The sequence below is a fragment of the Myotis lucifugus genome, unplaced genomic scaffold (genome assembly GCF_000147115.1).
Source record: "Myotis lucifugus unplaced genomic scaffold, Myoluc2.0 scaffold_24, whole genome shotgun sequence".
NCBI lineage: Eukaryota > Metazoa > Chordata > Mammalia > Chiroptera > Vespertilionidae > Myotis > Myotis lucifugus.
In genome coordinates, this window is record NW_005871072.1 from 257,205 (window position 1) to 272,246 (window position 15,042).

The following is a 15,042-nucleotide window of genomic DNA, read 5'->3' on the forward strand; positions in this document are numbered from 1 at the left end:
GACTTTCATGAAAGTGGTAGAGGCAGCAGCATGGTTGTAAGAGATGTAGACACTAGGTAAATAGTCACATATTAACTTATTAACTTTTTTTACTTTATTCCTTAAAAAGTTATATTTACAGAAATCAGTTATTAGAAAGCTACTTCTTATGAAATCATTTTTCATGAATTTAGGAATATAAGAATAGATTTAAAAGAATTTGTAACAGTCCATAGCATATTCCTAATTTAATTTAATCATGTAAATTAAAAACACCTTGGTTCAAAACACAGGATTTTACAATTATGCACTGTAATTCTATACACCAGACACACTTTATGAATTCTTGTGTTACAAGGAAGTCAAAATTAATGCTAGGGATAAGAGATAAAAAGAAATCATAAAAATAAAGTATTTTAAAGAGAGCTGGTGATAGTGTGTGCTATGTTTACTTCACGCATTAAACCTAAGCTTCAATACACACCACACACACACACACACACACACACACACACACACTTCTATTTACTAGCTTTAGTCACAGTCCTTGACTAAACAGAGAGGTTAAGGGTTAAAAATAATTTTACTCAAGAATTGTTACTATCCAACAGCATCTTTCATGATAAAAAATGAGTTACTTATCAGCTTACTTATTTAAGTCCCCCACCTCCCACCCCTCTGCCCAGACACTTCTCCTCACCCCACCTTTACACACACAGCGAATAGAGGTGACTACTGTATAGAGCAGCTGCTAGTTGTGGAATGTGTTCTTTTATCTTACCTCAGCATATGTAAGTCCTCTGAGCATTACTCAAAACATGCCCAGGGCAGCCATACTTAGACTGTTCAAAGACTAGAAGTGGGGAAATAACCTCTGATTAAATATTTCCCAGGAGGGCACTTGACAGTGTGAGTAGGTGGGCCACTTTTTCTTCTTTTCTCCTAGAACTGGCTCTAGAGTCTACACTGGTAATACTTATACCATTAAGTGGTGTTGCTGATTATTGGCTGATTCTCTGCTTCACTTGCTGCTCTGAGACCCTCAAAATCAGGGAGGTTTGTACTAAAGTGAAACATCAAGAAGCAGCATGGGGTGGGTGGGGGAAGGCGGGATATTAATCAGGACAAATACTTCCAGGAGAGGCACAATACCTTTGGAATCATAGGAGGCTCGAGCTCTCCTATACACCAGAACATCTCCAATAGTTTATAGTTAAGATATGACAGTAGACTTCTCATATTCTAGGTGACATTATTAGAAACACAAATAGAAGGAGTGTGGTTGGCACATGGAAAGAATCTTGACAGAATAAAATTGCACTGCATAAGGAAGTACAACACATCAAGGTGATTTTTACAGATCACTTTGCAAGCAGAGAGGCAGATTTTGGAGTTGACATCTCATAGAATATACTGTAGGAGAAGTTTCCATGTTGCCTTCAGGGAGAGTCTGATCCTGCACTCCCACATAATAATGGGCCTTAAAATATTTGAATTCCATGTATCTCCTACCAGATAACACATTATTGTTGTAGCTAAAAATTTTAAACATTTCACATATTATTTCTAGGCATTACTATATTGTTTTTCATATATTTTTTGTATATTCCAAAATCACTCTCTAATTATTTTTGCTATTCAACCAAGTAGCTTAAATAATACCTGTAATATAATCTTTCCCAAGCATATATTAAGGCCAAAAGAATTTTTTTCAACACAAAGACCATGTTAAAAGTAGTAGGTTTTTTTTGTTGTTGTTTTGTTTAGATTTGGTTAGAAATATAACTTCTAAAATATACTTAATATATATAATCTTTTCTAAAAGTTGGAAGAATAGTTCAAGAAACTCATACTTTTTCATCAAGATTAAATAATTGTTCACCTTTTGTCCAATTTCTCTATTTTTCTCTTTCTTCCATGTGTGTGTGTGTGTGTGTGTGTGTGTCATGTGTATATGTAGCCCCAGGAACTCAATTTACTTATCTGAAATTTTGCCTTCTTATATTCTGTACTAATAAATCTTAATATTATCTCAGTTCTTCAATTGTTTAATCTAGCATATTTATTTTCTGTTCAAGGATTGGTCCAAATGATTTTGCTTACATTACTAGAAATATAATTTTATAAAAATATTATTTACAACAAAACAAGAAAGCCCACTGCATGGGAGAACATATTTGCCAATGCTATCTCAGATAAGGGTTTAATCTCCAAAATATACAAGGAACTCATACAACTTAACAAAATGAAGATAAACAATCCAATCAAAAAATGGGCAAAGGACCTAAATAGACACTTTTCGAAAGAGGACATACAGAAGGCCAAGAGACATATGAAAACATGCTCAAAGTCACTAATCATCCGAGAGATGCAAATCAAAACAACAATGAGGTACCATCTCACACCTGTCAGAATGGCTATCATCAACAAATCAACAAATGACAAGTTCTGGTGAGGATGTGAGAAAAAGGAACCCTCGTGAACTGCTGGTGGGAATTCAGACTGGTGCAGCCACTGTGGAAAACAGTATGGAGTTTCCTCAAAAAAATAAAATGGAACTCCCATTTGACCCAGTGATCCCACTTCTAGGAATACATCCCAAGAAAACAGAAACACCAATCAGAAAGGATATATGCACCCCTATGTTCATAGCAGCACAATTCCCCATAGCTAATATTTGGAAACAGCCTAAGTGCCCATCAGCAGATGAGTGTGTTAAAAAAAAAAAGTGTGGTACATCTATACAATGGAATACTACGCTACTATAAAAAAGAAGGAACTTTGACCATTTGCAACAGCATGGATGGAACTAGAGAGCATTATGTTAAGCGAAATAAGCCAGTCAGAGAAAGATAAATATCACATGATCTCACTCATTTGTGGAATATAATGAACAACATAAACAGTTGAACAAAAATAGATCCAGAGACAAGGCAACACTGAACAACCATCCAACCTTAGAGAGAAGGCAGGGGGAAAGCAAGGGGTGGGAGGGTTAGAGATCAACCAAAGGACTTGTATGCATGCATATTAGCATAACCAATGGACACAGACACGGGGGCAGTGGGGGCTTGTCCTGGGAGATGGGAGGGCAGGGGAGTCAATCAGGTAAAAGGGAGACATTTGTAATACTTTAACCAATAAAAATATATATTATTTATTTTCTTTGGCATAATTATGAAGACATTTACCAAAAGGTGTGTAATTGAATAAATATAAATAATACTACAATCCTAATGACATTTAAGAGGATAGTAGTAGTATAATATTGGTGGGTAGGGGCATTATGTTAAGTCTGTAACACAGATACAAATACTACTTAAAATAGAAAGAAAAAAAGCAAAATATATGATAAAAGCATCAAATGCTAAGACAACAGATTAACTCTCCATAATGACCTGAATTACCTGAAAAACAAGTTTGTACTTTTCTTCTTCTAACCTCATTTTACAGGAGAATTTAACTATAGCGAGTTTGCTTTCTTCATCTCTCTCACACCTAAAGGTTTTTTCCAAAAGCTATTAGAAAATTAGTCATGCTTCGTAGGGTGGCTCAGTAGTTGAGTGTCAACCCATAAACCAAGAGGTCACCGATTCGATTCTGGTCAGGCCACATGGCCGGGTTGTGATTCCAGCTCGATCCCCACTAGGGGGCATGCAGGAGGCAGCTGATTTATGTTTCTATCTCTCTATCTCTCTTCCTCTCTCTAAAATTAATAAAAACATTTTTCTAATTAGTCATAATTTTCCACCTTGTTTAAAATTTTAAGTTTATTCTCAATATACTGGCTGATAATTTAATTTATTAACATTCTTAATAGCTACCAGCTATAACAAGTTAATTTCTGTTAACATCAAAAGTAAGAAAAAATAGCACATTCTGGCTCCAGATGCATTGTTCTGAGAAGTACATAGGATCTACAATTATATGGAAGTTGCAGATTGACTCTATTTTCTATTATTACTTTAAAATGTTTTTAAATGCGCAAATGTATTTAAACATGCATTTCATACAATCCCTTAAAAGACCTTTTGATCTTAGTATGTGTGATAAGTATTCTCATAAGGTAGAAACTAATTATGATGACTTAACATGACCGACATCTGAAATCTAATAGCACCACCAGCTTCTTTTGCATATTGACTTAGAAAGTGACTCCTGGTTAATTTCTAAAGACCTCAATAAATTAGAAGCACTTTCTGGTGTGAAAGGAGAGCTTAGTTACACACAGTTCATTAATGCCACTAATGTGGTTACTTTTTCCACCAAATGTTGAATCTTGCATTAATTTGTGTAGTTTAAATGCTCCCTATGTGAATTAACTTTGTTAACCTCACATTTAATTTTTCCAAAGCAATAGTTTCCATTTAATGGCATTGTGCATGGATAAACACTAATGTATTTGCTAAGTCATTTTGAGAGCAGAAGAGAACCATGTCTAGCAAGTGTCAGTTCAGTGTACTCTATTTTTCATTTGTACTTACAATCTCATTTTTTAAGTAAGTTAGATTATAATAGTCAATATATTAAAATAATCATTATTTGGCCCACCCTGGCTTTGAGAATGTAATTGGTATAATCTAGGTCTAATTTGTTTTAGTTTCTTATAATTCTGAATTGAATTCTAGTAACTTTCATCCCCCATCACCTCTTCTCAGCAGTTCTCTAGTCCTATCAAGGCATCAAACAATTGTATTAAAGCTGATTGCACAGCCCGACCTAGAGCTAGGTGAAACCAATCCTTTCGTGTTCCTCTTTGACCACATCTTTTGGTTCAGAGGTGGGCAATTATTCTATCTTAGGATTTGTTCTGTGTATGCTAGGAAAGAAAATATTCTCAGTCTCTCAAAAATAAAGAATAAAGTATGTAGTTCTGTGAACTACTAACAGAAATATTGAAATCATAAATTCTTTGGATACAGCAGTATGTGGAGATTAGAAAAAGGAAAAAAATTCCCTCATAACACTATCGGTTTAGTAATTGAAAGTTGCCTGTAGCAAGACTTTACCTCTATAATTTTCAATTGCATAAACCAGGTCAACCATATTTTATTAGGTAAGCTACACATATATAAAAGTATATAAAACATAAACGTATAGCACAATGAATTATCACCTATGGAAACACTATCCAGGTCAGGACACATAATGTCATCAGCACCCTCACAGGTCATTGATGCCCACTGTCAATCATTATATTTTGTATAAAAAGCCAAACAATATAAAGAATTTCCATATAAGTGATTGTTTTTGCCTGTTTTTTAAAAGTAATTGCTTAAACACAGACACTCTACATTCATTTGTATTTAGATTCTTTCTGCTAAAATTATGCTTAGAAGAGTTATCCATAAGTAGCAGTAATTCATTCATTTTCTCTTTTCTATACCTTGGCTATTGTAAATAATGCTGCAATATACATGGGGGTGTATATATTCTTTCAAATTACTAGTATATTGTTTTGTTTTGGGATACAAATAAATATTTCTTTTGTTATTTTTAAATTAAATTTATTGGGGTGACATTGGTTAATAAGATTATACAGGTTTGAAATGTACAATCCTGTGATACATGATCTGTATATTACTTTGTGTGTCCAACACCCAAAGTCAAATCTTCTTGCATCACCATATATTTGATCCCCTTTAGCCTTTACTAACTTTTCATCCCCCCTTTCCCTCTTTTAACCACTATACTATTGTCTGTTTCTATGAGGTTTTGTTTTTTATTTTTTTCATTTGTTACTTTTTGTTATATATCCCACATATGGGTGAAATCATATTGTCTGAGATATTTTGCTTAGCATGATATTCTCAAGGTCCATCTATATTGTCTCAATGATAGTATTTCATCTTTTCCTATGGCTGAGTAGTATTCCATCGTATATATGTACCACATATCTTTATTCAATCATTTATCAAAAGACATTTTTGTTGTTTTCATGTCTTGGCCACCATGAATAATGCTGCAATGAACATAAAGGTCCATATATTTTGTGAACAAATGTTTTCAAATTTTTTAGTAGATACCCAGAAGAAGGCTTGCTGGATCATATCGTAACTCTATTCTGAATTTTTTGAGGAACCTCCATACTGTTTTCCATAGTGGCTGTACAAGCTTGTAGTCCCACAGCAGTGAGTGAGGCTTCCTTTATCTCCACAACCTCCAACACTTATTACTTGTCTTGTCGAAAATAGCCATTCCAACAGGAGTGAGGTGGTATCTCATTGTAGTTTTGATTTGCATATCCCTAACAGGTAGTGAAGTTGAACATGTTTTTATATATCTGTTGACTACTTGTATGTCTTCTTGGGAGAAGCGTCTGTTCAGGTTCTCTGCCCATTTTTAAATTGGATTGTTTGTTTTTGGTTGTTGTTCAGTTGTATAAATTCTTTATATATTTTGGATATCAACCCCTTGTCGAAGCTGCTGTTTGCAAATATCCTCTCCCTTTCAGCTGGTTGCCTTTTTATTTGTTGGTGGTTTCTTTTGCTATGCAGAAGCTTTTTAGTTTGATACAGTCCCATTCATTTATTTTTGTCTTTAACTTCCCTTGCCTTTAGAGTCAGATTCATAAAATATTCTGTAAGACCAAGGTCCACACATTTAGTACCTATGTTTTCTTCTATGTAATCTATTGTTTCAACTCACATTTAGGCCTTTGATCTATTTTGAGTTAATTTTTGTATATGGCTTTCATTATTTTGCATGTGGCTTTCCTGTTTCCTAGCACCATTTTATTAAAGAGGCTTTTTTTTCTCTCTCCATTGTATAATTTTGGCTTCTTACACCATTCATTTTCATCATTTTCATTGCTGTAGAATATACACTTTCTGACTGTAACCAACTGATGCATCCATTCCACTGTCCATCTGTTCATGGACCTTTATTATTATATATACCACAAAAGTATTATGTCCCTGTAGTTTTGTGCCTATTTTTTATCCTCTTAAGTTTTCCTAGGAAGAACAGCATTCATAATTTTTAAGAGAATTGAATTTACTATCTTTCAGTGGTTGGTCTTTTTGTGTCTGTTATTAAGTAATCTTTCTCTACTCTGAGGTAATGAACATAATATCCAAAATCATTTCTAAAAAGGTGCATTGTTTTACTTTTCTTATTTGTTTCTCAGTCTTGCGTATATATTGCATATGGTGTAATGTTGGAGTTAATGTTGTTTTTGTTTGTTTCCACCCATATTGATATCCAACTAATATAGCAACATTCACTGAAAAATTTATTCTTTTTGGAACTATATGATTTCACTCATATGTGAGACATAAAACAGAAACTCATGAACACAACCAGCATTGTGGTAATTGCCAGAGGGAAGAGGGTGAGGGAGAAGGAGGGTTCTAATATAAGGTGACAGGAGATTTGACTTTGGGTGGTGGGCACATAGTGCAATATACAAATCTTGTAACATAGAAGCCCCCACCTGAAACCTATATGTTCATGTTGACCGATGTCACCCCAATCAATTTAATAAATAAGTTTTTAATTTATTCTTTTGCTTGGCTATCAATTTCTATTATACATCCAATGTCTTCATATGCATACATCTACTAGACTCTTTTTTATTCCATCATTCTCTTTGTTTCTTTTGGATTCAATATTACATTAGCTTTAATTTACTTTAACAACTACAACTTTATAGTAATCCCCAAAATCCAGTAGTGTAAACCTCCCAATTTTTCTTTCTCTTCAAGAGTACTTTTAATGTTAATAAACTTGTAAATTGCAACAAAATATTGCTGTATTTCTTCCCATTCCAGTTCTTTATTGATCGGGTATCAGAATCTCTTACAATTTACTGTCCAAGTAGAGCAGACACTCCTATTTAATCTCAGCACAGTGGCATCTTTGGGTAAGCACATGCCACTTACCAGGAGTCTGGGTTAGCCATTTCTTCTCCCATAGCTTACAACTTATTGCAAGAGTGACCCAGAAGTTTTTATAAAAATCACTTGTAAGTGATATCAAACTGAATGAAAAAAGATAATAAAGAGATTATCTTTAATAATCTCTTAATTATTTCAAATGATCACAGAAATGTTAAAATTATCAACACATATTTTAGAGCAGTCATTATAAAACTGCTTCAATGATCATGCTAGGAATAAATTTAAAAAGTAAAGAACTTCAGAAAAAAATATAGTGTGGTGATTACCAGAGGGAAGGATGGTGGTGATGATGGCTGATAAATGTGGATGAAAGGAGACTTTACTTGACATGGTGAACCCACAATACAATATACAGATGATGTATTATAGAATTGTACCTCTGAAACCTATATAATTTTATTAACCAATGTCACCCCAATAAATTCAATAAAAATATTTTTTATATTCCCACCATTTCTTAACTTTTATTCATTTAAAAATTCTATTTTCTCTTTTTTGTTGTTGTGCTCATCAATTAAAAATTTTTAAATGGTTATTATAATTTTCAGTTATACAATTTACATTATTTTCTCTATCTATAATGTTTGCTTGTATATTTTGTACATTAGATTCCACATATAAGTGAAATTATATGATACTTGTCTTTTTCTGACTGGTTTATTTCACTTAGCATAACACTCTCCAGGTCCATCCATGCTTTTGCAAAAGGTAAGATTTCCTTCTTTTCTATACTGAGCAATATTCCATTGAGAAAAAGTACCACAGCTTTTATGTGTAATCATCTACTCATGGGCACTGCTACCAAATCTTGGCTATTTTAAATAGCGCTGCAATGAACATAGCAGTGCATATGTTCTTTTGAATCGTGTTTCAGGTTTCCTCGGATATATTCCCAGAAGTGAAATTGCTGGTTCATAACCCAGTTCCATATTCAATTGTTTTTTAGGAAACTCTATAGTTTTCCACAGTGGCTGTACCAATCTGCATTCCCACCAATAGTGCACAAGTATTGCCTTTTCTTTATATCCTTACTAACACTTGTTGTTTGTTGTTTTATTGATGGTAGCCATTCTGACAAGTGTGAGGTGACATCTCATTGTGGTTTTAATTTGCATCTCTCTGATGGTCAGTGATACTGAGCATTTTTTCATGTCTATTGGCCATCTGTATGGCCTCTTTTGGAGAAGTGTCTATTCAAGTCCTTTGTGCATTTTGTAATTGGATTGCTTGGTTTTTTTGGTGTTGAGTTGTTCGAGTTCTTTATAAATTTTGAATATTAACCCCTTATGAGATGTATTATTGGCAAATGTGTTCTCATTCAGTGGATTGTCCTTTCATATTATTGATGGTTTTCTTTGCTATGCAAAAACTTTTTAATTTGATGTATTCCCATTTGTTTATTTTCTCCTTTGTTTCTCTAGTCCAAGGAAATGTGTCAGAAAAAATATTGCTACCAGAAATGTCTAAGATTTTACTGCCCATGTTTTCTTTTAGAATTTTTATGGTTTTGAGTCTTACATTTATGTCTTTAATCCATATTGAATTTATTCTTGTGTATGGTGTAATAAGGTGGTCCAATTTCATTTTTTGGACATATCTTCCAAGTGTTCCAACATTTATTGAATAGACTCTCTTTACACCATTGTGTGTTCTTACCTCCATTGTCAAATATTAATTGACCATGAAGGCGTGGGTATAATTCTGGGATCCCTATATTGTCACATTGATTTATATGTCTGTATTTATGCCAGTATCATGCTGTTTTGATTACTATGGCCTTGTGGTATAGTTTGTTATCAGGTAACAAGATTCTTCCAACTTTGTTCTTTTTTCTCAAGATTGCAATGGCTATTCAGGGTCTTTTGTGGTTCCATATAAATTTTTGGAATACTTTTTTTAGTTCTGTGAAACATGCCTTTGGTATCTTGATATGAATTGTGTTGAATCTATAGATTGCTTTGGGTATTATGGATATATTAATGATGTTAATTCTTCCTATCCATGAACATGGTTATGATAAAATATTTAATATCACATTGAAAAAGAGAAGTAGGGTTGGCTTATAGCCCTCAGAAAAATCCTATATAATAAAAGCCTAATATGCTAAGTGTCTGGTCATCTGGTCATCCGTTCAACCAATCAAAGCATAATATGCTAATGATATGCTAAGACTGCTCAACTGCTCACTATGACATGCACTGACCACAAGGGGGCAGACAGTTGACCAGTCACTATGACATGCACTGACCACCAGGGGCAGACACTCCGACCAATAGGTTAGCTTGCTGCTGGGGTCTGGCCGATTGGGACTGAGCGAGATGGGCTGGCCAGGTCCTGGAGCCCTCCCACGGCCCCTCCCCAACTGGCCAACCTCCCGTGTCCCTCCTCAGCCCTGATAGTCCACCTGTGGGGTCCCTCAGCCTGGCCTGTACCCTCTATCAGTCTGGGACCCCTCGGGGAATGTCAGAGAGCCTGTTTCAGCTCAATCACACTCAACACAGGAGTTGCCCCTAGTGGTCAATGCACTACCACAGGGGGAGCTCTGCTCAGCCATAAGCTGGGCTCATGGCTGATGAGCACAGTGGCGGTGGTGGAAGCCTCTCCCTCCTCCCTAGCAATGGTAAGGATGTTCAACTGACAGATTGGGCCTAAGCCATCAGTTGGACATCCCCCAAGGGCTCCCGGACTGTGAGAGGGCGCATGCCGGGCTGGGGGGGGGGGGGGGCGGGTAATGCCCCCTGAGTGTACAAATTTTGTGCACCCGGCCTCTAGTAATAAAATAAACTTCCCAAATTTGGAAAAAAAATACAAACACCGTAAATCTACTGCCCAAGAATTCCAGTGAATCCCTAACCCAGGGGTGAGGAATGTCCAGCCCAAGGACCATATAAGACCTGCAAAATCATTTGATCTGGTCCTGCCAAGGCATTAGGGGTGAGTTAATTAAATGTTTGAGCAAATATAGCAGGCTAATTTTTAAGTTGATAATTTTGTATGGCCTGTGAATGATGTTATAAATATCCAAATGGCCCTTGGCAGAAAAAAGGTTCCCTAACCCTGCCCTAACAGGATAAACCTTCAGAAATACAAACACATCATGTTCAACATAAGAAAACTGAACACAAAGAAAATATCTGGAAAGCAGTGAGAGAGAAAAAGACATAATATCTATAGAGGAGAAAAATGAAATGACAATGGATTTCTCATAAGAAATCCATCTAGAGTATGTGGCAAACATTGTTCAAGTTCTGAGGGAAATTAACAAAAAATGAACAAACAACAATAACAAGAAAAACCCTGTCAATCCAGAATCCTATATGGGGTGAAAATATACTTCAGGAATAAAGAGGAAATAAACACATTCACATGTCAAAGAAAACTAAAGTAATTTAAAATACTGACTTTTAAGGAAATTATCAAAACAAAATAATATATATTTTCCAGATTTAATTACTGCAGGGAAAATAGAAACATACAAACAAATATATATATATATATATATATATATATATATATATATATATGAAAAAGCAAAGTAACCTATATTACATGTAAATATGACATAGATACATATATTTTAGTCACTAGAAATAAATGGTCCAGCCATGCTACATTCTAATATTTATAAAATAGGAACTTTCAAATATTGTATTTTGATTTAATTATTTTTCATTAAAAAAATAACAATTTCAGCTGGTTGACATAAATCATATTGCTCTCTGCTGATTTTATAAAGACTGTTTATTTCACAAAATCCCTCACATTTCCCAGGAGGAGTTATGCCTGACAATTTGTAATGACATAAATTCCATTTAACTTGGCCTGAATCTTAAATTCAGAAAACAAAAGAGCTAATCTAATGTTTCAAGAAAAGCAAGTGTCATGAAAGCAGATTAACAACTCTGATGACTAAAGTATTTTACTTACCAATTGACTGAGAGAATTGAATAGTCAATAGAATGCAGACAATTTAAAGCTCAGTCAACCCTAAACCTGAGGGACCAATCTGAGGAGTAAATGTGTTACTCAGTTTTAATGCTCATTCAGTCCTTGATCGCTCTGCTGAGGACGTGAAGTAGTCGCTAAACATTGTGAAATGATGTTTTATTATTATGTTTAGAATTATCCAATGACTTCCCACAGAACTAGTTCCAGTGACTTCTTTCTTGGAGCTTAATTATCAAAAATGAGTTCCTGAGAGATTAATATTTAAACCATGAAATTAAAATGAAGATCTTTATGTATAAAATGTTTTTGATTTATTTATGCTACTTTTACATTAACTATTTGTTCTATTTATAGTGCATTCTTACCTCCTTTTATGTTTCTTTCTTAGGACAGGGAAATTTTCCTAATTATTCTTTTTATTTCTCCTCTACAAATCCAGTATGTTTTTATACCTCAATCATTACACTATAAATTTTAGTTTTTATATTTAAAGTATGAAAACATAAGATATCTTATGAAGTTTTACCTCTACTTGTATAATGTCATAAACTGAAAGTGCTTTAACTCAAATCATCTCTCAATTTACACAATATATAAACATCTATACACCTAGATCTAGAATATTCCCACCAGGATTATATAGTCACTAATTATTTGGATTTATCAATATGTTTCATACTTTCTTGTTCCACTGTTTTTCTAGCTTCCAGGACTTTACTCCTTATTTCTGAAGTACATCTTTAAAAGGCCCTTAAATGAAGTTCTGTCACTACTAACTGATCTTAGGTTTTATTTTTCTGAAAATGGCTCTTTTTGGGCCCTGTGTTTTCTGGGTGCAACATTCTAGTTTACAATTAAGTTTTAATAAAAATAACATAAATCACTATAGAAAATACTATTTAACTTGAACTAACAAAAACTGAGTTTTGCTTATCAAAGTACACCATAAATTCAAAAGGCAAATCAAAAACTTCAAATGACATTTATAAAATATTTAATCTTTAAGCAGTGATGAAAAATTCAATAAAAAGGGAAAGCAACTTAACTGATAAGATGGGCAAAATATACATCACCAGTTACTTCACAGAAGATAAGTGACCATTATGCATATGAAAATCAGTTCAACCTCTAAATAATTAATAATATAAAAAATTAAATCACTCTATTTTAGAGTCACCATGTTGACAAGTTTTTTTTTAATCTGTCAACTATACATTTTGTTAGGTTGTCTAGCAAATGGTAATTTATAAATGGCAGATGGGGCATAAATAATACAACTACATTGGAAAACCATTTAATTTACTGGTACATGTCACTGTTTATAAATTAGGACCCTGCTAATCTACTACAAATATTCATTTTGCACATGTTCCCTAAAAGACATATACAGAGAAGACCAAAGCAACAGCTAAGAATCCTAAAAGAAAATTCAAATGTCTTTAGACAAAATTTAGGTGCACACAGTGATTTGATTAAAGTAAAAAAATAATAATAATAATATTGAGGGTACAAAGCAATTTGCTACTTAATTCATGTAGTGTCTTCTCATTTAATTTTAACATGCTAATACCATTAATAATCTGGTTATTATTAACAGGAAAGGAGTAAAAGGAAGACTAGATAATACAGGCATGCCATTTAGACAGCTGTGCCAGAAAGCTGCGTTAACATTTTCCAAGTCTGTTCTCCACAGATCAATGGGGAGAAGAACTGGACAAAGGCAGTTTAGAAGCATGTCCAGTAAGGTCTGGGTGATGTGGGAAGATGCTTATCTGTCAGTCACACTTGGGAACAAGTCAGTGACCAAAATAAATGTGGCCACTGCAAGTGAGGGAAGATTTGATATGTAAACTCCTGAACAAAGGGGGTTCTCTCTCTTGCTCTCTTGCACTCCCAGCCCTCTTACCCTCTTGGGACTGGTGTTGCAGGGAGGCATGCTCCTCTGCAGTCACTGACTTAGCTCATGGCCATGTGGGACCCACAGAATGGACTAACGCATGGTGATTAGCCTGATGCTACATCAGACTCAGCTCCACCATGGAACCAAAACTCTGGACCGTTGCCCTACTTTTGGCTCTACTGAACCCCCAGTTGCACCTTTCCCATGCCAATAAAAACCCCTTTCTCCCATGAGAGTCTTAGAAAATTCATTTTCTAAAGATATCGTAAGAACTCTAGTCCCACTAGCAATGGAGGAATCCCACCAATCCAATCTTCCAGCAACAATGCAATATTGCACATTATAATTTTTAGGCATCCTTATAAATGTGTTAGAACTAGAAAGCAAGGCAAATATGTGTTAAATACAAACTAGATGTAAGTACTAAATCTAGGAGGGATGGAGGGGATGTAATTTGGGAGGGTTTTACAGAAGACAAAAATAACTTTTTATGTATTTATTTATCTTTGTTGTTGGAAGTATTACAGATATCTCCTTTTTCTTCTCCCATTGGCCCCCTTCACCCCTTCCCCAGGCCTTCATCACACTATTGTCTGTCCATGAGTTATGCATATATGCATATAAGTTCTTTGGTTAATCTCTTCCCGCCCACCCTCCACCCCTTCCCTCTGAAATTCGTCAGTCTGTTGCATGCTTTGATGTCTCTGGATCTATTTTATTCATCAGTTTATTTTGTTCATTAGACTTTTTTGTGGGTGCATGGTATTATTTTATAATTTTAACCATACATATTATCTTCTGTAAGTTTGAAAAACTTCATACTTTCAAAAGTATTTAAAATAAAACTCTTTTATCCTAGCCCCAAAATCATACAGTTCATTACTCTGGCCTACCCTTGTTAGTAGACACAATCTGTATCAATTTCAAAGATATTCTAGTCATATATTAAAGCCTACTATTCAAAACAAACAAACAAAAAATGGCTCTGCATTTTGTTATCATTTAAATTTATAACCATATTTTATGGACACAATTTTCTTATTAAAATGTAAAAATAGCCCTGACCGGTTTGGCTCAGTGGATAGAGTGTCGGCCTGTGGACTCAAGGGTCCTGGGTTTGATTCTGGTCAAGGGCATGTATCTTGGTTGCGGGAACATACCCAATGGGGAGTGTGCAGGAGGCAGCTGATTGATGTTCTCTCTCATCGTTGTTTCTAACTCTCTATCCCTCACCCTTCCTCTCTGTAAAAAATCAATAAAATATATTTATAAAAAAATAAATAAATAAAATGTATAAATATAGTTTTGATAAGT